Below are 26,707 nucleotides of genomic sequence, written 5' to 3'. Positions count from 1 at the left end.
TGTTTTCAAGCCTTAAACCAGACAGCTTTTGTAAGTGGGGTTTTAAGAAAGAGACCCTGTCTGTAGGCAGGGATGGGATGGATCAGGGAGAGGCAGCAGCACGGAGGCTCAGGTCATGGGCGGCAGAGGTACTGAGAGAGAAGCTGGAATGTGTGCAGAGCTACGTGAGGGGACAAGAGACCATCCAGACACACTTGTGACACGTGTAATGATAGGGCCCCTCAAGCACAGTGGGAAAGGAAACTGACTCCCAGCATCCTAAAAAACCATGTTCCTGGCTTATTAAAGGGAGAGGTAATGCTGGGCTTCCATCAGTCTCTGAGGACTGAAAAACTTAGACACGTTTGAATTACATCATAGAAGAATTGCCTTGGTTTCCAAGGGCAATAAGGACATTGCCAGAAGACACATGATGTAAGAACAAATGTGTACAGAAAGAAAATGCATTCAGGAGTCCCGGGTAAAGCACGGCACAGAATGAATTTGTCTTTAAACACTCCGTAAAGTACATCCACACGTTCCCTAGGGTAAGATCTACTTATGTTATTACTTCCAACTCTCCCCTGTAAAATGGATCATCAACTGTTGGGTCTTAATATTTTTGCTTTATGGTCATTTGAAATTTTTTCCCCAATACTTGGCTTTTATAGTTGCAGAAAATTTGAGAATCTTCACCTTAGAAGCTCTCCACCCAACATCAGTTTAAGAGAGGGGACATGACAATTGCCACAAACACCCTTAATGTTCAGGCCCCTGTAATAACCCCCCTTTGAACCCTTCATAGGAAATACACCCAAAGGAGAAAGCACATGCCAACATTTTTGCACATCCAGTACTCCTGGACAATTCTGTAAATTTGATTTCTGGTGTTTGAGATGGTGATGAGGTGGTGGGGAGGGGGAAAGGTCTGGCTAACGTGTTTTGAAGAGGATGTCTCAGCTATGAAATTCAAAAAGCCAGAAAAGGATTGTTTTTTCCCCCAATGAATAAGAAATGATAGCAACAGGAAACAAGAAACAGTCATAAAATAATAAAACAAATCCCAAGTTGGTAGCATTTCAATGTTAGAGTGACTCACTCCTTTTCCTTCCAACTTGTCATTCTACTAACAAAGGAAACAACGTCACCCTTCCCATCTAGACTTCTTAGGTATCCATTTGTTCATCGTCACTGTTTCCTGACATATTTACAAACACGCTTATTTAATTCAGTGAGGTGGAGGGAGGCAGCTTTCTGATGTGAAAGCTAATTACACCACCTTTTTTTTTAAGTTTATGCATTTACTTTGAGAGAGTGTGTGTGTACGTGTGCGTGCATACACAAGAGCAGGGGAGGGGCAGAGAGAGAGGTAGAGAGAATCCCAAGCAGGCTCTGTGCTGTCAGTGAAGAGCCTGATGCGGGGCTAGATCTCACAAACCTCTCACCAACTGTGAGGTCATGACCTGAGCTGAAATCAAGAGTTGGACGCTTATCCGACTGAGCTTTGTTATTAGGAAGGACACAGGGCTGAGGAAACATTGTAGTATAGACATAATAGTTGACGCTTATTTAGTATTAATAAGTGCTATGTTAGGTCAAGTAACACAGCCATGTTATAACTAGTAAGTGGCAACAGAATTCCAACCTCGGTATTTTACTTGGTGAGGATTCACATCCTGGTTCTGCCTTTACTTACAGACCAGGTTTGGTCTTAATGACATGGATGTTTCTGAAGCCTTCACAATATGTATATTGTGGCTTTAGGAGGGTATCATACTTAACATCCAACCATTTAGTTCTTCCACCAAGTGGATGTTCTAGGATTCTTGGTAGCACAGTAAGAATAACACAAGTTCCTAGACTAGCAATATCTTCCATTTGTTTAAACTTTCTAACTCAGGAAACTCGGAGGTTTACAGGTTCATCTAATGGACACCAACCAGGCATCCAGAAAGGCAGTGTGGCATAGAAGCTAACAGCACAGACCTGGAAGCCAGAATGTCCCAGCACACATCCTGGCTCCTCCACTTAAGAGCTTGTGACATTAGGTTACTTAACTCCTTCATGCCTCAATCTCCTCATCTCCAAACAAGAATAATAATTGCACCAACCTCTTAGAGCTGTAGTGAGGATTAAATGAGATCATCGGCCAGGCCCACAAACCAAAGGCTGCACTGTTTAAGTATCTCATACACAGAAAGCATAAGGAGGCATTTGGGACAAAAGACCAGCGAGACGAAAGACCTTTCCTCTCCCTTACTGGAAAGAAGCAATAAACAAATCATGTGACCCTTTGTAACAAAGGGATCATAGAACCCTTTTGAAAATAAGGGCGAAGTCAGAAATGCCAGTGCAGGAAGCTCTAGGGAAATGCAAGGACTTTTGCTGCCCAAACTCTATAGCTTTGTTTTGGGGATTCCAGGCATCACATGCCATCAACTGAGCACTGATTATATCTGCATGAACACTAATGTAGGGGCTGAGGATACACAGAATTACAGGTCAGCTGTTGTATACTCTAGACGCTAACATTTTAACTGTGAGGAGGTATCGTGAAGGCACAAAATGCCCAACCTAGATGCCAAGAGTATAGATGTGTCAGAAGTTCAGAGGAGGGAGCAGTGGGCAAAGGCTGTGCAAACCAGGAAAATTCTGGATTTATAGCTAAGCTTTACCTCAGTCTAGGCCAGCCTGCATATAGTAGACCAAAGATGTATCAAGAGGGCCAGGGACATCCTCCGGGCAGGTCAAAAGGTACAGACAAAAGTAGAAAAATATATATCATTGGTGACCAACAATTATACCAGTTGGCTGGGGGAGAAGATTCTATAGGGAGGTGAGTAGGGGACCACCCATGAGGGGTGCAGGCGGGGCCGATCTGTGGAGATTGCTTTCCCCTGGCCTAAGTCTTGATTCAAGTCTGGCACCTTTGTGAACAGAAGTTTTAGACCTTGTCACAGATATGCTTGGTGACATACAAGGAAATTCACTTCAGAAAATAAAAATTACGAATGTCTACCACAAACTCCTAGTTAGCTGAGTGCATTACAAGCCCATATTAGATTCTCCATCCATACACAAGGCATATTAAACCAAACGACTGAATGTACAAAGTTATATGGGCCAAGTAGCATCTTAACAATATCAGAACCTCTTGTGCTCCTCCAAGAAAATGTTCTGGTCATGTTGTCATGGTCGGGAATGCTTATAGTCTATCTGCAATTCTGAGCATACGTACATTCCAATGGGTTTGCTCCTGCTTTTCCTAGTAACCAGTCAAGGATCCAGATATCGGCAATACAGCTGAATACTTTTCACGCTTATATCCCAAAATACCTCCTTAAAATACTACACAAATACGACATCTTTCAGTTTTGCAATGTTAGTAACAGCATGGTTTTGCCTATTAAGTTAAAACACAAAAATGTCACCAAAACATTTCAACAAATGTTTAGCTGGAACAAGATCTTCAGAGAATAAAAATAAACAAAGGCTTCACGTGGCCAATCTCACAACTGCCACTTTACAGATAAATACACATGCACCCACAGGCTTTTCATTTAGTGGACATGTCTTCTATCAATCAGTTAATGCCACGTGACCCAGACCAGAAACTTCAGAGGGCCATTCTCACTTGTGGTGGGGAGTGGGGTTGGAGGACTAGGGTGAGCTTAAAATCCATCAGCCCTGTGCTGTCACCCTTTAGATATTTGGGACACTTGGGTCACTGGACTTGGCACACGAGTATAGAGGGTGGACAGAAACAGGGATGGGTTTCTTCCTTTACATCTTCCCCACACAAGAGCATGAATAGGATTTTCTACATGCCTTTGCTTGTGGCTTTTCACTCATTACAGAGAGGGGGAAACTTGGCCAAACTCATTGTTTACAGTGTCCAATAAAATTAAAGTGTTGTTTCACCTGGAATTATTCACATGCTACTCTGCCAGATGTCAAAGAAAAGGCAGGGAGTACCTTCAGTCACCAATATCAGAACCAAACTGCTTTCCTAGAGCTTAAACTGCCATAGCAAGTCTGGTATGGAGCAGTTAAAGGGTCCAAGGTTCCTCTCCTTGAGACTACAAGTCTTGGGAGAGTCCACACCTTGAGTGTCCCCATGCACAGATGGCAGACAATCAGAGGATCAGGACACCGAGTTCTTTTCTCTATGCCTCTGTCGCAGATACTGGAGAGGGACTCATTCACACTTACTCCCACCCCCTTCTAGCAGGCCTCCTTGCATTGCAGAGGCCAGAGAGTCAAAAAGCACATTTTCCAGACTCCCTCACAGCTAACGTTCCAGGTGTGCTTTAGATTCTACCCCTCAGATGTACCACAGGAAGACTGAAATGAGGAAGTAAACTTTGTCAGGGATATTGGTGATTCGTAAAAGTGATGGGTTGGAGGCATTTGGCTCCTCTGAAGAACACTGGTGAAGGTTCTTTCTATTCTGTAGCATCATAGGCACTGAGGACTATGAGGCAGCAGGAGTGAAGTTTCTGCTAGAAACATCCTGTGGGGTAGTTGGCACTTCTCCTGGCCAAGTAACATCCAAACCAGGTTTCGGGCCTTCCCACGGATTCTGTCAATTACCTGTATCAGTTACTCATTGCCACAGTAATGCTGCCTAAGGACCCCAAAATTTCAGTGACATACAAAAATAAGCACTTATTTAGCCCATGAATCTGCAGGGTCAGATGGGCTAGGCTGGACTGGGCTGGTTTGTGTGTCTGTGGCCAGCTGCAGTTCAGCTCACCCATTCGTCTGGGGGCCAGCTGGCTGTGAGCCAGCGTAGGATAGCTTCAACTGGGACAACTGGAATGACTTGGCTCTACATCACATGTTGCTCAGCCGCCAGCAGGCTGGCCTTGGCATGTCCTCTCACAGATGACAGACAAGTAAGAACGAAAGCATAAATGTTCAAATGCTTTTACAAGCTTCTATACACGTATCTACTAACATTTCATTGGTCAAGTCACCTCAGACTGGTCAACCTCAGACTGAAGAGACATAGACATATTCTGCCCTAGTGAGAAAAACCACAAAGTCACATGTCCCAAAGGCATGGGTAGAGGTGGGGAAAATTGGGGCCAGAAACACCCTACCACCTAATGCCTTCAAATAAACTCTTCTGCTTAAACTAGGCAGAGAGAATGTGGTTGTTTTAAACTAAGCAGCTTGATATAGCCACACTTCTTGATAATCAGTGGTTAAAATGCACACATGGGACAAAACTCCACCAGAAAAAAAGTTGGAAAAATCAACTGTTTCCCAAGAAAATACAGTGACTGCATTAGGAATTCTATGACTGACCTAATCATCTTTGGTCTGCTCCTGCCCTTCCTTTCTTACTTCTCTTTCATTATCCCTCTTCTGACCCTTTTCTTATAGTCTAAAGAAGAATAAATAGATGTTAATATACACAAAATTTCTGGAAAAATATCAGTAACAGTTAACAGGAGTTGCCACTGAAGAGAGATACGAAGGTATGGGGTGAAAAGTAGTCTAAATTTTAACTGTGTGCTCTTTAATGGTTGAACTTTTTTTTACCAAATTACTGAATTATTTTGGTTAAGAATTAAACTAAACATTTGACCAAAAAATGGAAATATAGACAAAGAGTGAAAAAAATTCACGTGTAACCAATGGTTTTACTCTTTTTTGGGGGGGGGGGCTTAGAAACTATTGGGCTAACCACAGTTAGAAAAATTCATGCCACTGGCCATAATATTGGGATTATTACTTTATTAAAAATTCATTACCATAAGCCCATACTAATATAAACAAATTAGTGAATAAATAAGTAAATGGGAGAGAAGAGACAATTTTCCTGTGCAGAAGAATTCTAAATAATTTATGTAGATATTCCACCCTCGAGGAGGTGGAGCATAACCCCCATATCTTAAGTGTGCAGGGCACATAGTAACTTCTTTCCAAAGAGGACAGTATCGAAAAGGAGGGAAAAGAGCAACTTTACAATGGAGAACCCTGACAAACACTATCTCAGCCAGGCTCTCAAGGTCAACATCAACAGTGGTAAGTCATACTGACAGTATGTACCCCGGACAGGATGTGGTGAGAAAGGTACTTCAACTTTGTGGTCTTCCTCCCAAAAACCCATACCCCCAGTCTAATCAGACAAACCCTAATTGAGGGACATGCTAAAAACACCTGACCAACACGCCTCAAAACTGTCAAGGTCATCATAAACAAGCAGAACTCTGAGAAACTATCACAGTCAAGAGGAGGCTAAGGAGACATGATGACAAAATGTAACGTGGGGCCCTAGATGGGATTCTGAACTTTCCAGAAAAAAAGACATTAGGTAAAAAGTAAGGAATCTGGATAAATTATGGACTTTAGATAATATTATTGGTTCATTAACTGTAACAAATGCACCATACTGCTGTAAGATAATAACGGAGGAATTTCCATGGAGGTGTATGGGAACTCTGTATATACTCACGATTTTTCTGTAAATCAAAACTGTCCCAAGAAACAAAGTTGATTAAAAATTCATCATTAATTACAGAAAAAACAGTTAAAATAATAAATCAATGAATCAATCAGTAGGTATTATGGGGGATACTAATGACATAATCTAAGTGCCTAATCAGGCTGTACAAACACAAATTTCAAATGGGATCCAGGTGTTTGTGTAGCTCAGGGCACCGACATTAAAAGGTCTATAGCTCAGTAATGAGCCCATTTAAAAGGGGCCGCGGGATGAATAAAGAACTATCCCTGATCTGCATAATAATTGTACAATACAAGGTTCACTACACACTTGGGCAGCTTTCTAATTTATGGAGTAGTCAAGAAAATGCTTTTTTTTCCCTATATTTTAAGACTGGGCTATCTCTGATAATAAGTGTTTTTACTGGAGAGTTAAGAGGGGTGCACATGCTCTGCTTGCTGTAACTCACCACAGCTGTAAGGCCTTAAAGGAGCGAATACTCAGGAAGCCACAGCCCACCCTACATTGTTGTGTGGGAGTCACTGGAGACTGCATCTGAAGGTTAGGAAAACAGAGATGGGACACCGATAAATCCAAGGGGAAGACCATCTCCTCTGAGAAAGAGGCAGGACTTCCAAAGGAAGTATGAAGACTTGCGTGGAAGGCACTGAAGAGCAGGTTCCTCTCAAAGGTCTGTGAAGTAAGCATGGGAATTGGGACATACTATGCCTCCCTCAACACCCACGAAGGACTAGAGTTAAGGGCTTTTCTTGAGGACTCCGCTTTAGATAATGTTGGGTATTCACTTTAAAATTATTTCCCTCATCTGTCGTAATTTTCTTTGGTTTGCTTGGAGCAAGGTTCTCACCTTGCGGTCCATGGAACCCCAAGGGCATATGGATAGAATTTAAAGGGTCCATGAACTTGGATGGGAAGAAACACTTATGTTCACTAATCTCTATCTGAAATTTTTTATTTCTTTTAAATATGAATGTAGGCAACAAACCACAATAGCATTAGCACCTATGACTGTCACCAATAGAAACCACAGATATTTTTCATGTCACATTAGTTACTGCAGATACTGAGCAATATCCTTTATGCTTATCAATATTTTTTTAATGCTTATTTATTTCTGAGAGAGTGAGTGGGAGAGGGGCAGGGAAGGAGGGAGAGAAAGAATCCCAAGCAGGTTCCACGCTGTCAGCCCAGAGCCCAACGTGGTGCTCGACCTCAGGAACTGTGAGACCATGAACTGAGCTGAAATCAAGAGTCAGATGCTTACCCAGCTGACCCACCCAGGCACCCCTGCCCATCACTACTTTAAACTTTGGATGGTCATTAGACTCACCACTAGATTGTTTAGTAAGTGAATAAATAAGTACATATATTACTATAACACAAATTTTTTATATTCTGATCATTGTATGTCAATATAATTTGTTTCCTTTGTAATCCAGTGTTTGATTTTATGTATTTAAGCCACATTTTGATAAGAAAGCCGTAAGTTTCATCAAAGGGTTGATGGCACAAAAACGTTTTCAAGGTTATAAATCCTAGCCTAGGATGTAAAATCTGCTACAACCTTATAGCTTTGTGTGGTAGCATTGTCAAGGAAAGGAAGAAGTTTGAAGCTATAAAGAGAACTGTCAGGTTAATAGCCTCCTCACTCCCTACCGTAATACTACCTCCTAATACATACACATATACATGCGTGCGCACGCACACACACACACACACACACACACCATAGAATCAAGGGAGATTGTAGCCCTTGAGTGCTGCACTGAGACCAGCAATAAATGGCAGTTGGATCATGCACAGTCAAAAGCAATGGGGAACCTCAGGATACATAGGAACCACAGGCAAGTGGACGCAGGGGCAAGAGGACACAACAAACTGTTCTTTTCTAAATATACTAGAGGACGTGACCCTTAATGGCCATAAGGAAAACCGAATCTTGTGCATTGCCATTCTAGTTTATTATAATGCACTTGAGAACACAAAGGGGAAAAAAATCCCTCACACGCTGAAGAACAGAGCAGGCTTTCACTGAGGCCGTGCTTTGTCAGTACAGCATCCTTGTTGGTGTGGTTTCACTTCATAAAAATTACTAATATGTGATACATACAAAAGAATCTATATCACATTTAAATAAATTCTAAAGACTAATGAGTCTCGATGACCCCGTCACCCCATTCAGGACCTAGAGTACTACAAATGCCAATGTATCTACCACATGTTCCTACCTTATCCTATGTCCCCATCAGAGGAAAGCGCTAGCCTCAATTTTGGGCTCACCTTGCTTTACAGTTTCTCATATACATAGGATTCCTTGCAATGTACTGTTTAGTATTGTTTACTTTTGAGCTTTACAAAAATTACGCCCAACCGCATGAAGGCTTTGGTGATTTGGTTATTTATTCAATTGTTTCTAATATGCATGTATGTTCTTGCATATAATTGTAGTTAATTCATTTTTATTCTATTGTGAAATATCAAATTTTTAAATTTATCTATTTTCCCATCAGTGAAAAATCAGGTTTTTCCAGCATTTTTTTTTATTACGAACCATGTTGCTAAGAACATTCCTAAGGAGAGTTCCTGGTTCACATGCAGAAAGATTTCTCTAAGGGTTATACCCAGAAATAAAATTTATGGGCTATAGGGCATGTGGATATTCAACTCTGCAAGGGAATGTCAAGTTTTCTTTTCCAAAATGACTTTACCAAATTTGCACTCCCATCAACAAGGTATGTTAACTCCTGCTGATCCATTCCCATACCAAACACTTAATACCATCAGATTTCATAATGTATCATCATCTTTGTATGCCAAAGACAGTGTACCACTTCGTCATACAAGGGGCATAAAAATGTCAGCAAGTACCAAAGTTTTATCAGTAGAGCTTAATTGAAGATAATACAATATCTTACCCTGACTTCTCCCTGGAATGCAAAGCCTGAGACAAGGATTTGAATGCAAGTAGTCTATTTTGGAAAGTGATTCTAGAGAAAAGAGGTAGGTAAGTGGGGAAAGGAAATAGGAAACATGAAAATAAATCCAGGAGTATATTTCTGAGTTGACCACAACTGGAGGCAACTGGGGTTTAACCCTGCTTAGACCCTCTGAGAATCTCTTAGAAGTAAACAGTACTAAAACGCAGTTCAGAAATATCTGAATGTAAGAAGGGAACATTTATCCCTGGCTCCCATCCCAGACTGGTCAAATATTGACTCTTTGGGTCTTTAACTCCCTCACATCCCATAATACACATACTTGGGTGCCAGGGGGGTCCAACAAGCTTTGGTGTTGAAATATCAAAGAAGTCCTGGGGTAGAAAGTGAGGCTAAGGCAAGGTACTCTCTGGTTACTCCCCTGAAATGTGGTTATTGAACCAATGGCTTGCCTAAAAGGCAGGCTGAAAGGATGCACAGCAAGGCACAAGATGTACCTAATACACACACCTAATAAGCAGCAGAGATGGAACTCAAAACACATGTATCTACCGCAGTTCAAATATTAGGCACTTGGCACACGGCGTGTAAACACAGTCCACTGCCTACCCAGTAGCCATTCCTACTTTTTTTTCTCTGCTAAGAGAACACCAGTATGTTCAGAAAGTAGGCAAGGATCTCTGGAATGGAACTGCACAGGGGCTCCATGATGCCATCACAGGCCGATTCCTCCTTCTACCTTCCTAAGAACCTCAATGCTGGCGTACATCCAAGCAGTCACTCCATCGTCCAAGAGGTCTCTAGCTAACATGCCTGCATTCCAGGCCAGTAGCTGGAGGAAACAAAGTATAGAAGGGCCTTCCTCCCAGCCAAATCAACTCTCTTCACACAGGCTTCCTAGAAGTCCTGCACAACACAACAATGATCTCAGGGGCAGAACTCAGTCGTAGGATCACGCCTCAGTGCCAGAGATGCTGGCTAATGGAGACTGTTCACTGGAAGCATCACCAGCAGGAATAAAACTAGATTCTGCCACTAAAGAAGATGGTAAGAAAGGACAATGAGTCTTATTTGTAAACTGGAAAAAAGAAAAGTACTAAGTCACAAAGTTGTTACGAGGACTAAATGAGATCATACAAATAAAACTGCACAGTGCCTGGTATGCAGAAAATGATTAATAAATGCTAGTTAATTCGCTTCGGTGAATCACCATCATCAGGCCTGCCACTGAGCGGCCTAACTCCAGAAAACTGATTTTTATCAGTGTCTCTGCATTTCTCAGGCTAGAAGGTGCTGGATGCTGACTCACACCGACAATACTCATAAGTGTTTAAAGTCAGAGTGGTGGCTTAGTAATTTACAATGAGAAATAGAACTTTCAGGCAGACCAGACAGCTTGACCAGGTTATTCTCTCCCTGAAGGCAATGAACACGGGGAATCATAAGAGTGACTGCTGAGCATGAAATCAGGAGAAATACAATTTATTATACACTTCAAATGTTGAAATGGCATCGGGTCCTGACAGCCTGTTGCATCCATCTCTACAACCTAGCTTGTGTAATTGGGCGGGTCGGACAATCAGGCTGGAAACATAACAGGTAACCTCTTCCCCTAGACAGTGCTGGGAGCCACAATACCAACTGCTGGCAAAACTCATGAGGAATGTGAAAAATGTGTGAAATCCTTGAAGGTAAACTCAAAACAGGTCATCAGCAAAGTCATTCTGAACACAGGCCCTATATGCCTGGCCTAACTTTGGAAATGTCCTAAGTATGGAAAATATTTTAGCAAGACTCATTCTTTTGAGGACAGCCCCAGAGGAAATGGGGCAGCAAGTTGAATCCATTTTTAAGTTTGAAACGGAAATATTTTAGTTGTTTCATTTGGAGACATAATAGACCACATTAAAAAATTAAAACATAAAATTCTTGAAATTGATCAAATAGAATATGCATATATACACATACATATGGGTGCACTTGTGTGTGTACATATGTATAAAATCTCAATTGTGACTTAATGAACAAAGATAATTTTTTTATCCTCTAGGCCAACCTCATACCTTCTGTTGACTTTGTTTTTTTTCTAAACGGTACAAGAAGAAATAGAAAAGCAATGTGGTATAAAGGGAAGAGTACTAAGCTTTGGCATCACGGTTGTTTCTGAAGCTTGGCTCACCTCTTATGAATAATGCAATCTAAACAAGTTATTTAGTATCTCTGGACCTTATTTTTTCCTCTGGGATAGTTTATCGAAAAAATGACCCATATTCTTCACCCCTCCTTCCATCTATGCCTTTTGCCATGTAACTCCACAGGGCCCTTGCACTCTGACTCCGGGCACGACTATGTGCTTGCTTTGGCCAACACAATAAGGAAGAAGTGTGACATGCCAGTTATGAGTCTAGGCCTCAAGAAGTCTGTATATTTCCACTTTTTCTCACTTCTGCCTCTGCTACTGCCTTGAGAACATGACTGGAAGCCTGCTGGAGGATGAGAAACATGTGAAAAAGAGTCCGGGCCACAAGGTACTCCAATCAAGGCTAGCCTAGATCAGCTGATATCCAGGTAACCCCAAGACACGTGAGCAATCCCAGACCAGCAAAGCAATCGGGCCAACCCCCAGCTGATCCTGACACATGAGCGGTAAGTGCTTAAGCATATTATCATATACTACTGAGATTTTGTGGTTGGTTGCTATACCACATTATTATAGCAATAGACATCTGACACACACATAATCTGATACGGTTACAAGAGTTAAATGAGATACTATGGGAACAATGACTTAACACATCCCAGTCAGCAACAAAAATACACATCTTCCTCAACTTATGATGGGTCTACATCCTAATAAGACCACAAGTTGAAAATATTGTAAACTGGGGCACCTGGGTGGCTCAGTCGGTTGAGCATCCGACCCAGGTCATGACCTCACGGTTCACAAGTCCAAGCCCCGCATCAGGCTCTAGCTCTGTGCTGATGGCTCAGAGCCTGGAGCCTGCTTCGGATTCTGTGTCTCCCTCTCTCTCCACCCCTCCCCTGCTCATGCTCTCTCTCTCAAAATAAACAAACACTTAAAAAAAACTAAAAAAAAGAAAATATCGTAAATTGAAAAAGCATTTCCTACACCTAACCTACCAATCACCATAGCTTAGCCTAGCCTACCTGGAACGTGTTCAGAACACTTACATTAGCCTACAGTTGGGCAAGATCATCTCACACAAGGCCTACTTTATAATAAAGCACTGAGTGGCTCATGTAATTTATTGAGCAGTGTCCTGAAAGTGAAAAACAGAATGGTTTTATGTGTATTGGTCGTTTACGATGGCATGGCTGACTGGGAATCGTGGCTCAGCATCAGGAGAGACACTGCATACCACTGGCCTGAGACAAGATCAAGATTCAAAATTCAAGGTACAGCTTCTACTAAGTGTGTCTGGCTTTTGCACTATCATGAAGTCAAAAAATCGTAAGTTGAACCATTGCTAAGTTGGAGGCTGTGTATAGCTATTGTTATTTTTGGTAGATTTCTACTTTCTAACATAAAATCACATTCTTGATATTATACCCAAATCACTAGCTTAAGGTTTTAGATGTTTCTAAGCCATTTAATCTCATATTTACAGTCTCTTGTTTTACTCCCACAAGTGAATAACAATATCCACAGAATGTGAACTTTACTGACTTAGCTCTCGAAGAGAAGACAAATTATTTTCCCATCTCTTAATTATTTTGGAGAGGGGGATATTGTTTGATGTAGCTCACTGTTGGGTCTCATGCAGAAAAAAAAATGTGATTAAATTCGAATTTTGTATTAAATGTGTGTGGAGAAATTTGCAATGCCCCTCGAGATTGCTCCATCCACAGAATAGTTAATCCTTGAAAAAAAAATCACAAGGAACCAGCCTTGTAAAATTATCTTGGAGCTGGTACAAGGGCAAGCTGCAATTTAGCTCTGTGACTGGAGAAGAAACATGAATGGAGACAAATGGGCTGATGTATAGTCTCCATATTCATTCACCTCCATTTGTACAAGAGATTGAGGGAGACTTCACTATAGTATTTTCTCCCATTTCCTCATCCTTTGTCATTTGAGCAAAGTCATTAAACTTGGCAAAAGCACAAGTACAATACTATCAGCAATTAGAGCAAATACCACAGATAAACTCACCTACAATGATGTAATGAACCAGACTCACCCAATACCATAAAGTCTCAAAATGTCAGAGATCTTGCTAAAAGCTTTTGGATTTTTAAAAGCTTTCCAGGTGATTTCTTTTTTTAAGCGCAACAAAGTTTGAGAACCACCGATGGTGTGCTTCACAAAGTATCATCCCTAGACCAACACCAGCAGCTTCACCTGAGGACTTCTTAGAAATGTAAATTGTTTAAAAAAAAAAAAGACGTGTAAAATCTTGGGCTCAACCCCAAACCTACGGAATCAGAAATTCTGAGGCCAGGACCCGGTGACCTGTTTTTAACAAGCTCTCCAGGTGATGTGAATGCCTGGGAGGGCTTCAGAACCACCGATCTAACTAGAACTGCATTCAAGTATCTATATTGGTATCACCTGGATTTTGTTAGCGCTGCAGAATCCTGCGCCCCATCTAGACTAAATTGGAATCTAAATTATAAAAAATAAAGTCTTCAGGTGACTGGTATGCACATTAAAGCTGGAGAAGTGCCGTATCCGTCCAGTGGTTCCTGTTGTGGGGTGAATTGTGTCCCCACCCCCAAACTCACGTTGAAGTCCTAACCTCAGTAGGTGACTTATTTGGAGCTAGGACCTCTATAAAGAGGCGATTAAGGCAAAATTAGGTCAAATGAGTGGGCCCTAATGTAATATAACTTGTGTCCTTATAACGGGCAATTAGGACACAGACGTGCACAGAGGAAAGACCATGTGAAAACAGCAGGAAGGCAGTGATGTACAAGTCAAGGTGAGAGCCCTCAGAAGAAGGCAAACCTTAAGAGACTCGCAAATACAGAGAACAGGGTTGCTGGAGGGGAAGTGGGTGGGGGATGGGCATTAAGGAGGGCACTTGTTGGGATGAGTACTGGGTGTTCTATGCAAATGATGAATCACTGGGTTCTACCCCAGAAACCAATACTACACTGGATGTTAACTAACTTGAATTTAAATACAAAAAAAAAGAAGAGGAAGTCAACCCTGCCTCCACCTCAATCTTGGCCTTCTAGCCTCCAGAACTGTGGGGAAAAAAATCTTATTTGAGTCACCTGGTCTGGGGTACTCTGTTATGGTAGCTCTCACAAATACAGTTCCCAAACTCAGGTGCATATTGGACTCATCTGAGGGAGTTTTTAAAATCCTGACAGCTAGGTACCACTCCCAGAGGTCCCAATTTAAGTAATTTGGGGATTAGCCCCTAACTCTGGATTTTTAAAAGCTTTCCAGGTGATTTTTTTAAGCGCAACAAAGTTTGAGAACCACCGATGGTGTGCTTCATTCTTTTGACTGGTGAAAAATCTAAGGCCCAGGGTCCTTCAACTGTTAAATGTCAATCTCTTGACACTTGCTTAACTGATGTCCCATCAGTAGGTCTCCAAACCTGGTCCTTCTGTAAATATTTCAGGACTCCTACTGTGAAAGAGAGTCAAGAATCAAAGCGGGCAGTCATCTATGCTCTTAATTTCATGCATCAGCTTAAACATTTTGGGGCTAGGATCCTCTTGAACTTTTGTAATAAATCTTCCTCAGCACAGGTATAGGGAGGGCCCCCACAGAAAACCCGTTGACTTAAACTATCAGTACCCACTACCTCTCCTTACGTTCTTCTGGCCCCTCTAAGTTGCCCTCCGGGTTCCTCAGATCCAAATGAAAGACTCTAAGGTTATGTAAACCAGCATTTCAGGGTGTAGGTGTCAAACCACTAATTAGGTTTTTCTTGCTAAACCCTTTCTACTGGGCCATGTGAGGTTGTGAAGCTCCCAAACTCTACAGTCAACTCACTAGACAAGTATCTACTGAATGTTTACTCTGTTCCAGGAACTGGAGGATCTGACCCTTACCTGATGGAAACCGTATACGCTGTATGTATGTGTATACGTATATACACATATACATACGTACATGTATATATACACATATACACACACACACACATATACACACGCGTTTTTTTTTCTACCTGCAGTCTCTAAAAGTTAACGTGCTCCACAACAGTGATTATTTAGCACCTTTAAAACACCATACACCTTGGGGGGGCAGGAGCAGGGGCTGTTCTGAATGTGCTCTTGCTACACTGATTAATATTTAATTTTTTACTTGGATCAGTCATTAATCCCGTCACTGGTTAAAATAGAACCGTTTTCATGACATACTAGCACAATCTGCCGGTTAGCTACCCAAAGCCATCTCTAACCTCCCTCTCCCTGGCCTCCTTTCCATGACAGCAGCTAAAAAGCCCGATACTCGCTTTCCCGGCCTCTCTCACCATTAAGAACTGCTATAGAGCCCAGTTCTGGCCAATGAAATACAAGAGAGATTCTGCTGAGAAAAGATATTTCTTCTCTGGCAAGAGAAAGTCATATGAGAGAAATTATTCTACCCCTCTCCACTACCCATTTCCTGCCTTTGAACATGGAGTAAGGATGTAACGTCTGGAGTTCTTAGACCCATCTTGAAGCCATGAGCTTAGTAAGGCATTGATCCAGAACCCTGATGCCTTTGGGCCACCAACTCCAGTAATCACCTGCTGTCAGGCTTCTCTATTTGTAAAAGCCACCTGTAGTTGGCTTTTCTCTTGCAGAAAAAAAAATCACAATTAATATATAGTCTTCCATGTGTGTCAAACTCATTTATTTAGAACACTGTGTGGCCTGAGGCCCCACATTTTGAGATTTATTGAATGAGAAGGATTATTTTCTAGGAATGAAGAGAAAGCATACCCAGGTGGAAAGGTAAACCCAGTCTGAACTGCCAAATTCGTTTATTCATTCATTCTTTTAACAGACCTCCACTTTAGTAGACTCCAGGGGTATAAAGATGAATAAAACTTTACCCCTGCCTCCCAAGAAATTTTACTATCTTGAGACTGGTATGTAAACCAAGAGTCACAGGATGGTAAGCACAGAGACAGAGATATGCAGGGGAGAGGAGTCACAGGATCAGAAAGGTTTGGTGGGGGGGGGGCGGGGGGGTCCCCATAAATAATTTTGGAAAAGAGAATCATGAAAACTTCCATTCAACTCTAAAAAGTTATTCCTGTGACTTGACTAAACACGTGAAGTTTTATTTTCCTTCCTGGGGAGGAGGAGGCGATTCTTTGCTATAATCACAGACTGTAGACCAAATGACATTTCAGGAAAGAGCAATTTAGGATGGGCTACTCAATCAACTGCCAGAAAAGCTTCCCCACCCATCCTTCTCCCACAAAACAGGATAAAGACCAGGTTTGGTGGGGGGCGGGGTGGGGGGAAAGAGGGTAAGCACTTTCCTCCTCTATCAGCAGGGATGTTTGCGCAGCACAGAAGAATTCTGGGCTGTGAATTAAGACCACCTGTTAACATTGCAGCAAACCAAACAATATTGATAATAAAGCAATCAGTTGTCGACAGGAGCCACAAATGCATGCATTCCAGGAGATGCTCTCCTCTGCTACTTTTAAGCAAAAACGACAGCAATAATTAGTACCTATTTAATAATCACAGAAACACCTGCAGTTAATGGTAGAGAAACAGGGATGTGACCTCCCCGCATCGGTTTTTCTAAAGGCAGTTGGTGGAAGCAAACCTCCCCCTCCCTACACACACACACACACACACAGACCCACACTGGTAGAGAAAAAGGAAAACTAACATGTAGCTTTGCATTGTTAAATCCTCATAAGAAACAGAATAGGTCCTCATTGATTTTCTCGCAAGGGAAATAATAGGTTTTGAAGCATCTCTGAAAATAAGACCAGCAGCAGTTTCCTAAAATGTTCCTGAAATACATTAAAAATAAAATATTCAATAGAGTCCTAAATGAATTGTTTCAACATTATCGTGACATTCACATGAATTGTGCCTCCGGAACATTTTGATTCAGTCAGTGGTGACGAGATTGATATGCAGCACGTCCTGGGCTGGGGAGGGTTGTTCCAAGATCCCAACTCAGGCTACAGTGAAACATCTGCCACCTCGCCGAGAATGAGGAAACCGCCTTGGCAAAGGATTCCGGCTCAGCCCTCTAGCTCTCTTGCCACCTCCCACCCCCCTAACCTCTAAGAATCACCCAGGAAGAAAGTGGGGGAGGAGGGAAACACGAGAAACAAATCAAACATTCCTAGCCCCGTAAACGCCGCATCCGGACCTGTGAAGGTATCCTGGAAATTAAGAATATGGCCCCAGAGTTTGGCTTGTTTGGGGTCTGAGCATGGATTTGATAGCCTCTGTTGCGTTTTAAAAATCTAACTTTCTGTCTCCGATGGAGAGAGCCCGAGGGTGGGAGCAAAGGCAGACAGAGATACAGACTGGGAGACATCCCCCCCCCCCCAAACACCACCCGAGTCACCCAAGCCTGAGGCACCAAAAGACGAGAAACTTACCTGGTCCTCACCTAGACGGAAAGGCGGCTGGTCGCTGAAGCTGGAGATGAAATGCAGATCCCAGGCGGGAGGCGATGTCCCGCTCCGCACCCCGGGGAGCGGAGTGACTCACGCGCCGGGCGCCCGCCTCTCCGTCGCGCGCCCCTCTCCCTCCCCGCCCCTCCAGGTACCCGGTCGGAGCGCTGGGAGGCGGTCTCCAGCCGCCCCTTCCGCAGGGCCCTCTGCTCGACGCCCCCAGGCGGCCGCGCCAGGGGCCTCCAGCCAGAGCCGCCTCAAGCACAGCCCGCCCCTCCAGACAACCACCAGCTGCTGCAGGACGCGTGCCTCCGGGGTGGGTCTCCCCTCTCCTCTGCCCCTCGCCACCCCAGGACCTACTGCCCTTAGGCTGCCCATCTGAGCTCAACACACCTTCCACACGCCGCCGTCTGGACAAGGTGTTTGTCAAAGCCCTCCCTCAGGCTCTGCCAGCCTGCTCGGCTCCGCGACTATCGACTATCGGCTAACCACAACCTCCTACCCCCGCCACCCTCGGTCTCCCCCTTGTGGTAGCGCCAGAACCCACCCAACCTAGAGACAGGTGCAGCCGGCTCCTAGAGATCCCAGGTGTATCCTTTTCCATCAGTCTTGCCTCTCCCCGGACTTTTGCAGACTCGTGCACCCAGGGCTGCTCATCTGACACACTTTAGTCCTATCAGCTGGGCTGGCAATGCCCAGACCTTCCCACAGTTGGTGTCTATGTCCAAGGTCCCCTACTGCCCACCACAACCAATGCACAAATTATTCCCACCTGCTTGGAGTCCCCTACCTCACACAGGTGGCTGTCAGCCTCTCCCCTCTCAGATCCTCTGGGATCCTGGAAGAGTTCAGTGTGGATGATGGGACTCTGGTGCCAGGGGGCACCCTCCTAATCTGACTCAGATTGGGAAGAGTAGCAGAGACCATATACAAGCTTCACTTGGGACAGTCACGGCGGAGCAGAATATCAACAGATCTTACTAATAGAAGTAAGATCTCCAACAAATAGGGACTGGGAATCTGCCTTGGGACCTGACAGTTGTCTGAGAGGTTATCTTGTTGAGCTGGGGGGACAGGGGTGATGAGACCATGGTCTCCATCATATCCAAACTGAGAGGAAGAGCATGTAGAATAAGAATACTGTTTGTTTTGGCAAGAGCAAAGGGTTACAGAATTCAGAGGGAAAGAAAGAAGAATGGGGAGAGAGTGGGGCATTTTCCCAGCCTGAAGACAGCATTTCAGCAGCCATACTTCCTGTGTTCCTGTCCAGAATGGAAGGTTACTGACTTTTGATAAAAGTGGGTAATCTCCCCCCAACACACACCCCTTCTCATCCTCCCGTTGCTTTCTTACCACCATTATAAACCTAGATCTTCCCCACGATGGGAAGGCACCATGACATTCATTTCAATGTCCCAATAACCTAGTATACTGCCTGACACACAGTGGAAAATAAATCTTTATTGAAAGCTCAAAGGTCTAACATCCAGGACTTTCCTACCCCTGCCTTTCATGTCTTCCTCTATGCTTTCCATCTTTTCCCATCTATTTACTTTGTTTTTCTTCCTTATCTACAACTACTTTCCTGAATAATATTAACCCTCAGTTTCTCTACCTCTACTAAGTCTATAAAGTCATGTTTTCCAAAGTTATTTCTCCTCTTTTGCTAAAGTTTCCCCTACTCTGCATTCTCTCTTACTATCTTATTTTCAAGTGTAATCTCAAGGAAGAACATTTGATGCTTTTTTGTTTTAAGCTGTTAGGTACCTGAATCAAAATTCTTACCTACCAAAAATCCTACATTCCTGCAAAATATGGTGTGTGTGTGTGTGTGTGTGTGTGTCCAAAACAGTGTGTCTTTCCGTGCAAGGTGATCAACCAAAAGTATTACTAGAATAGTCTCTTAACCTATTCACCAAACTCACATTTACTGTGCACCTACTATGTAGTGGACATTATGTTAGGACCTGAGTTTATAGAGATGAATAAAGCAAAGTCTCTACCATCAAGAATGCCATACAACAAGGAGTGGGTGAAGGGGAGGAGAAGACAATAAACAAGTCACTCAACAATGCTGTAATAGGGAAAAAAACCAAGGTGCTATGGGAATGAGAAGAGAATTCACAGACCTCCATGAGGGAGGTGGGAGAGGTCAAGTAACATTTCACCAGAAAATGACAATTGAACTGAGTCTTGAAGAAAAGACTATGAGTTTTCTAGGAAATAATAATAGAAATACACACAAGATGAATAATTTACTTTGAATTCTTAATTTGTGTCTCCTTTATATCTTGTGACACATCATTCTTTAGGCAGATAGTATCAAAGACAGCTCCAGAGTTAAGGGTTGAACTTCCTGATAGCTCCAACAAAGGTGCAGGGATTGGACCTGCTTGAATCATGTGTCCATCCCTAAAATAATCACCAAGGCCAGGTAGGTAGTGTATCCTGATTTGCTATTGGGGGTAATGTGCCCATCCCCAGACGATCACCATGGCCAGGTAGGTGGTGAATTCTGATTGTCTCTCATGGATCATGTCCTATCCCTAAACCAATCGCCATGGCCAGGAAGGTAGGATATTCTGATAGGCTATCCTGGATTATGTGTGCATCCCTGAACCAATCACCATGTCCAGGTAGGCAGTATATTCTGACTTGCTATCCTGGGTCATGTGGCGATCCATGGACCTATCACCATGGCAAGGAAGGTGGTGAATTTGACCAGCTATGCTGAGTCATGTGTCCATCCCTGAAATAATCACCAAGGCCAGGTAGGTAGTGTATTCTGATTGTCCATTCTGGGTCATGTGACTATCTCTAAACCAATCACCATGGCCAGGTAGGTAGTGTATTCTGATTGGCTCTCCTGGATCATGTGCCTATCTCTGGAACAATCACCATGGCGAGGTGGGAAGTGTGTTCTGTTTGACTATACTGGGTCATGTGGCTATCCCTGGAACAATCACAAGGGCCAGGTAGGTAGTACATGCTGATTGCCTATCCTGGGTCATGTGTGATCCCTGGACCGATCACCATGGCCAGGTAGGTAGTGTATTCTGACTAGCTCTACCGGATTCTATGTCCATCCCTGAAATAATCACCATGGCCAGGTAGGTAGTGTATTCTGATTGGGTATCCTGGTTCATGTGCCTATCCCTAAAATAATCACCATGGCCAAGTATATAGTGTATTCTGACTAGATAACTGGGGTCATGTGTCCATCCCTGAACCAATCACCATGGCCAGGAAGGTGGTGAATTCTGACTGGCTCTCCTGTGTCATGGGCCCATCCCCGAAATAATCACCATAGCCAGGTAGGTAGTGAATTCTGATTGGGTATCCTGGGTTATGTGTCCATCCCCGAACTAATTACGATGGCCCAGGAGGTAGGGTATTCTGATGGGCTATCTTAGGTCATGTGCCTATCCCTGAATCACTCTCCATGGCTGGGTAGGCAGTGTCTTCTGCTTGGCTTTCCTCTATCATGTGGCTACTTCTAGACCAATCACCATGTCCAGATAGGTACTGTATTCTGTTTGGCTATCCTGGGTAATGTGGCTATCCCTGGACCACTCATAATGGCTAAGTAGGTGGTAAATTCTGGGTAATGGCTATCCCGGGTCATGTGTCCATCGCTGAACTAATCAGCATGGCCCAGGAGGTAGTGTACTATGATTGGCTATCTTGGGTCATGTGACTATCCCTGGACCAAAAATCATGGACAGGTAGGTAGTGTTCTGATTGGCTGTCCTGGGTCATGTGCCCATCCCCGGAGCAATCACTGATGCAAGGTAGCTATTGTATTCTGATTGACTCTCCTGGATGATATGCCTATTCACGAACCAGGGACCATGCCCAGTCAGGTGGTATATTCTGACTTACTACCCTGGATCATGTGTCCAAAACTGAAATGATCACCACTGCCAGGTGGGTAGTGTATTCTAATTGACTCTCCTGAGTCTTATATCAATCCCTGGACCAATCACTGTGGCCAGGTAGGTAGTATATTCTGACTGGCTATCATGGGTCATGTGTCCATTCCTGACCACATCGCCATTGCAGGTAGGTAGTGTATTCTGATTGCCTCCCCTGGATCAAGTGGCTAGCCCTGGACTAATCATGATGGCTACGTAGTCGGTGAATTCTGATTCACTATCCTGGATCATGTGACTACACTTGGATGAATCACCATGGCAAGGTAGGTAGTGTATTCAGATGAACTCTCCTGGGTCATGTTCCTAGCCCTGGACCAATCAACAAGACCAGGTAGGTAGGGTATTCTTATTGCCTCTCTTCAGTCATGTGGCTAGCCCTGGACAAATTACTTCGGCCAGGTAGGTAGTGATTCTGATTGGATATCCTGGGTCATGTGCCTATCCCTGGATCAATCACCAGGGACAGGAGGTAGTGAATTCAGACTGGCCCTTATAGGTTATGTGCCTATCCCTGTACTAATCACCATGGCACCATAGTTGGTGAATTGTGATTGCCCACTGGATCATGTGACTCCATTTGGACCAATCACCATGGCAAAGTCAGAAGTGTATTCTGATAGGCTCTTCTGGGTCATGGCTCCTCTGGGTCATGTCTAGCCCTGGACCAATCACCAGGATCAGCATGTAGTATATTCTGATTGGCTCTCTTGGGTCATGTAGCTAGCCCTGGGCCAATCACTTTGGCCACATAGGTATTGTATTCTGATTGGCTCTCTTGGATCATAGGGCTAGCCCTAGACCAATCACCTGGGCCATGTAAGTACTGTATTCTATTGGCTCCCTTGGTCATGTGGTTAGCCCTGGACCAATGACCTCAGCACGGTAGGTAGTATATTATGGTTGGCTCTCTTGGGTCACATGGCTAGCCCTGGACCAATCACCTCAGCCAGGTAGGTAGTGTTTTCTGATTGGAAATAAGGGTCATGTGGCTAGCCCTGGACCAATCACTGAGGCCAGGAGGTACTGCATTATGATTGGCTGTCTTGGGTCTTGTGGCTAGGGCTGGATAAATCACCTCCCCCAGGTAGGTAGTTTATTCTGATTGCATATCTTGGGTCATACCCTGTCCCTGGATCAATAACCATAGCCAGGGGGTAGTGTATTCTGATTGGCTCTCATAGGTCATGTGCCTATCCCTGGACTCATCACCATGGCCCCTACTTGGTGAATTTGATTGGCTATCCTGGATCATGTGACTACCCTTGGACCAATCACCGTGGCAAGGTAGGTAGTTTATTGTGATTGGCTCTCTTGGGTGATGTTGCTAGCCCTGGACCAATCACCTCCACCATGTAGGTAGTGTATTCTGATGGCTGTCTCGGTCTTGTGGCTAGACTGAACCAATCACCTAGCCAGATAGGGAGGTTATTATGATTTTATATCCTGGGTCATAGCATATCCCTGGACCAATAGCCATAGCCAGGAAGTAGTGTATTCTGTTTGGTTCTCATAGGTCATGTGCCTATCCCTGGACTAATCACCATGGCCACCTAGTTCATGAATTCTGATTGGCTGTCCTGGATCATATGACTCCCCTTTGACCAATCACTATGACAAGGTAGGAAGTGTATTCTGATTGGCTCCTCTGGGACATGACCATGGGCCTAGCCCTGACCCAATCACCAGAGCCAGGTAGCTAGTGTATTCTGATAGCTCTCCTGGGTCATATGGCTAGCCTTGGACTAGTCACTTTGGTTAGGTAGGCAGTGTATTCTGATTGGATGTCCTGTCATGTGCCTAACCCTAGACCAATCACCAGGGGCAGGAGGTAGTGGATTCTGATTGACCTTCATAGGTCATGTGCCTAACCCTGGACTAATTACCATGGCCACATAGTTGGTGAGTTCTCATCGGCTATCCAGGATCATGTGACTACCCTGGGACCAATCACCATGGTAAGGTAGGTAGTATATTCCTTTTGGCTCTCCTGGGTCATGTGCCTACCCCTGAACCAATCAGCATGGCCAGGTATGTAGTGTGTTCTGGTGGCTCTTCTGGGTCCTATGGCTAGCCCTAGCCTATCCCCTCAGCCACATTGTAGTGTATTCTGATTGGGTGTCTTGGGCCATTTGGCTAGCCCTGGACCAAGCACCATGTCCAGGAGGTAGTGTATTCTGACTGGCTCTCATAGGTCATGTGCCTATCACTGGACTCATCACCATGGCCCCTACTTGGTGAATTCGATTGAATGTCCTGAATCATGTGATTACCATCAGACCAATCACCAAGGTAAGGTACGTAGTGTATTCCTTTTGGCTCGCTGGGGTCAGGTGCCTATCCCTGGACCAATCATCAGGGCCAGGTAGGTAGTGTATTCTGATTGGTTGTCCTGGGTCATGTGGCTAGCACTGGACCCATCACCCTGGCCAGGAGGTAGTGTATGGTATTGGCTCTCATAGGTTATGTCCCTATCCCTAGACCTATCACCATGGCCACTAGTTGGTGAATTCTGATTGGCTATCCTGGATCATGTGACTACCTTCAACCAATCACCATGGTAAGTTAGCTAGTATAATCTGATTGGCTCTGCTGGGTCATGTGCCTAGCCCTGGACCAATCACCAGGTCCAAGAAAGTACTGTATTTTGATTGGCTCTCTTGGGTGATGTTGCTTGCCCTGGGCCAGTCACCTCGGCCACAAAGGTAGTGTATTGTCACTGGCTCTTATGGGTCTTGGGGCTAGGCTTGGACCAATCACCTTGGCCAGGTAGGTAGTGTATTCAGATTGGTATCCTGGGTCATAACCTATCTCTGGACCAATCACCATAGCCAGGAGGTAGTGTATTCTGATTGGATCACATAGATCCTATCCTATCCCTGGACTAATCACCATGGCCATGTAGTTGGTGAATTCTGATTGGTTATACTGGATCATGTGAATCCCCTTGGACCAATAACCATAGCAAGGTAGGAAGTGTATTCAGATTGGCTCCCATGGGTCATGTGCCTAGCCCTGGACCAATCACCAGCACCAGGTAGGTAGTGTATTCTGATTGGAAATTCTGGGTCATGTGGCTAGCCCTGGACAAATCACTGAGGCCAGGAGGTACTGTATTATGATTGGCCCTCATAGGTCATGTGCCTACACTGGACTGGTCACCATGGCCACATAGTTGGTGAATTCTGATTAGCTATCCTGGATCATGTGACTACCCTTGGACCAATCACTGTGGCAAGGTAGGTAGTGTATACTGATTGGTGCTCTTGGGTGATGTTGCTAGCCCTGGACCAATCACCTCCGGCATGAAGATAGTATATTCTGATTGACTCTCTTGGGTCTTGTGGCTAGGCCTGGACAAATCACCTCAGTCAGGTAGGCAGTTTATTCTGATTGCATACCTTGGGTCATACCCTATCCCTGGACCAATAACCATAGCCAGGAGGTAGTGTATTCTGTTTGGCTCCCATAGGTCATGTGCTTATCCCTGGAGGAATCACCATGGCCACCGAGTTGGTGAAATCTGTTTCCCTATCCTGGATCATGTGACTCCCCTTGGACCAATCATCATGGCAAGGTAGGAAGTGTATTCTGATTGGTGCCTCTGGGTCATGTGACTAGCCCTGGACCAATCACCAGCAACAGGTAGGTAGTGTATTCTGACGGGCTTTCTTGGGTCATGTGCTAGCCCTGGCCCAGTCAGTTCTGCTAGGTAGGGAGTGTATTGTGGTTGGATATCCTGGGTCATATGCCTACCCCTGGACCAATCACCATAGCCAGGAGGTAGTGAATTCTGATTTGCACTCACAGGTCATGTGCCTATCCCTGGAGTAATCACCATGGCCACTTAGTTGGTGAATTCTTATTGGCTAATCTGGATCATGTGTCCACCATTGGACCAATCACCATGGCAAGGGAGGAAGTGTATTCTGATTGGCTCCCCAGGGTCATGTGCTTAGCTGTGAACCAATCGCCAGGGCCAGGTAGCTAGTGTATTCTGATTGGCTCTCTTGGGTCATGTGGCTAGCCCTGGACCAGTCACTTTGGCTAGGTAGGCAGTGGATTCTCATTGGATGTCCTGGGTCATGTGGATAGCCTTGGACCAATGACCAGGGGCAGGAGGTAGTGGATGCTGATTGGCCCTCCTAGGTCACGTGCCTCTCCCTGGACTAATCACCATGGCTACATAGTTGCTGAATTCTGATTGGCTATCCTGGATCATGTGACTACCCTTGGACCATTCACCATGGCTAGGTAGGTAGTGTATTCCTTTTGGCTCTCCTGGGTCATGTGCCTATTCCTGGACTAATCACCATGGCAAGGTATGTAGTGCATTCTGGTTGGCTCTCCTGGGTCATGTGGCTAGCCCTAGACCTATCACCTTGCCCACATAGGTAGTGTATTCTATTGGCTGTCTTGGGTCATATGGCTAGTCCTGGACCCATCACCTGACCATGTAGGTAGTGTATTCTGATTGGATATCCTTGGTCATTTGGCTAGCCCTGGACGAATCACTGTGGCCATGTAATTGGTGAATTCTCATTGGCTATCCTGGAACATGTGACTACCCTTGGACCAATCACCATGGCAAGGTAGGCAGTGTATTCTGATTGGCTCCCAAGGGTCATGTGCCTAGCCCTGGATCAATCACCAGCACCAAGTAGGTAGTGTATTCTTTTTTTTTTAATTTTTTTTAACATTTATTTATTTTTGAGAGATAGAGACAGTGTGAGCAGGGGAGAGGCAGAGAGAGAGAGGAAGACACATTATCCGAAGCAGGCTCCAGGCTCTGAGCTGTCAGCACAGAGCCTGATG

General features: G+C 44.3%; 1 protein-coding gene and 1 long non-coding RNA gene across 13 annotated transcripts in view; one reads left to right on the top strand and one right to left on the bottom strand.

Moving 5' to 3' along the window:
* The window catches only part of SYTL5 (synaptotagmin like 5), a 308,338-nt gene extending 290,140 nt beyond the window's left edge, over window positions 1–18,198 (bottom strand). Inside the window, exon 1 of one of the 2 annotated variants that reach the window (XM_045050606.1) lies at window positions 17,946–18,198. The gene's annotated coding sequence lies outside the window, so the exon portion shown is untranslated. The remainder of the gene's footprint in view (window positions 1–17,945) is intronic. The other variant, XM_045050607.1, reaches the window with a different exon arrangement.
* Window positions 18,199–20,894: 2,696 nt separating this feature from the next.
* Window positions 20,895–26,679, top strand: LOC109496474. 11 transcript variants are annotated; one of them, XR_002739890.2, is made up of 6 exons: window positions 20,944–22,158; window positions 23,077–23,179; window positions 23,409–25,469; window positions 26,042–26,146; window positions 26,393–26,484; window positions 26,610–26,678. It is a non-coding gene; the product is annotated as an uncharacterized LOC109496474 (long non-coding RNA). The 11 variants fall into 11 exon arrangements; XR_006593022.1 differs by adding an exon at window positions 20,895–20,935 and having other exon boundaries at window positions 22,023–22,158; window positions 23,409–26,484; XR_006593028.1 differs by having other exon boundaries at window positions 23,409–26,146; window positions 26,614–26,679.
* The last annotated feature ends 28 nt before the right edge of the window (window positions 26,680–26,707 follow it).

This window comes from Felis catus, chromosome X (genome assembly GCF_018350175.1).
Source record: "Felis catus isolate Fca126 chromosome X, F.catus_Fca126_mat1.0, whole genome shotgun sequence".
NCBI classification, from domain to species: domain Eukaryota; kingdom Metazoa; phylum Chordata; class Mammalia; order Carnivora; family Felidae; genus Felis; species Felis catus.
Note: the sequence above shows the minus strand (reverse complement) of the source record. Positions and strands in the feature narration are given on the sequence as shown.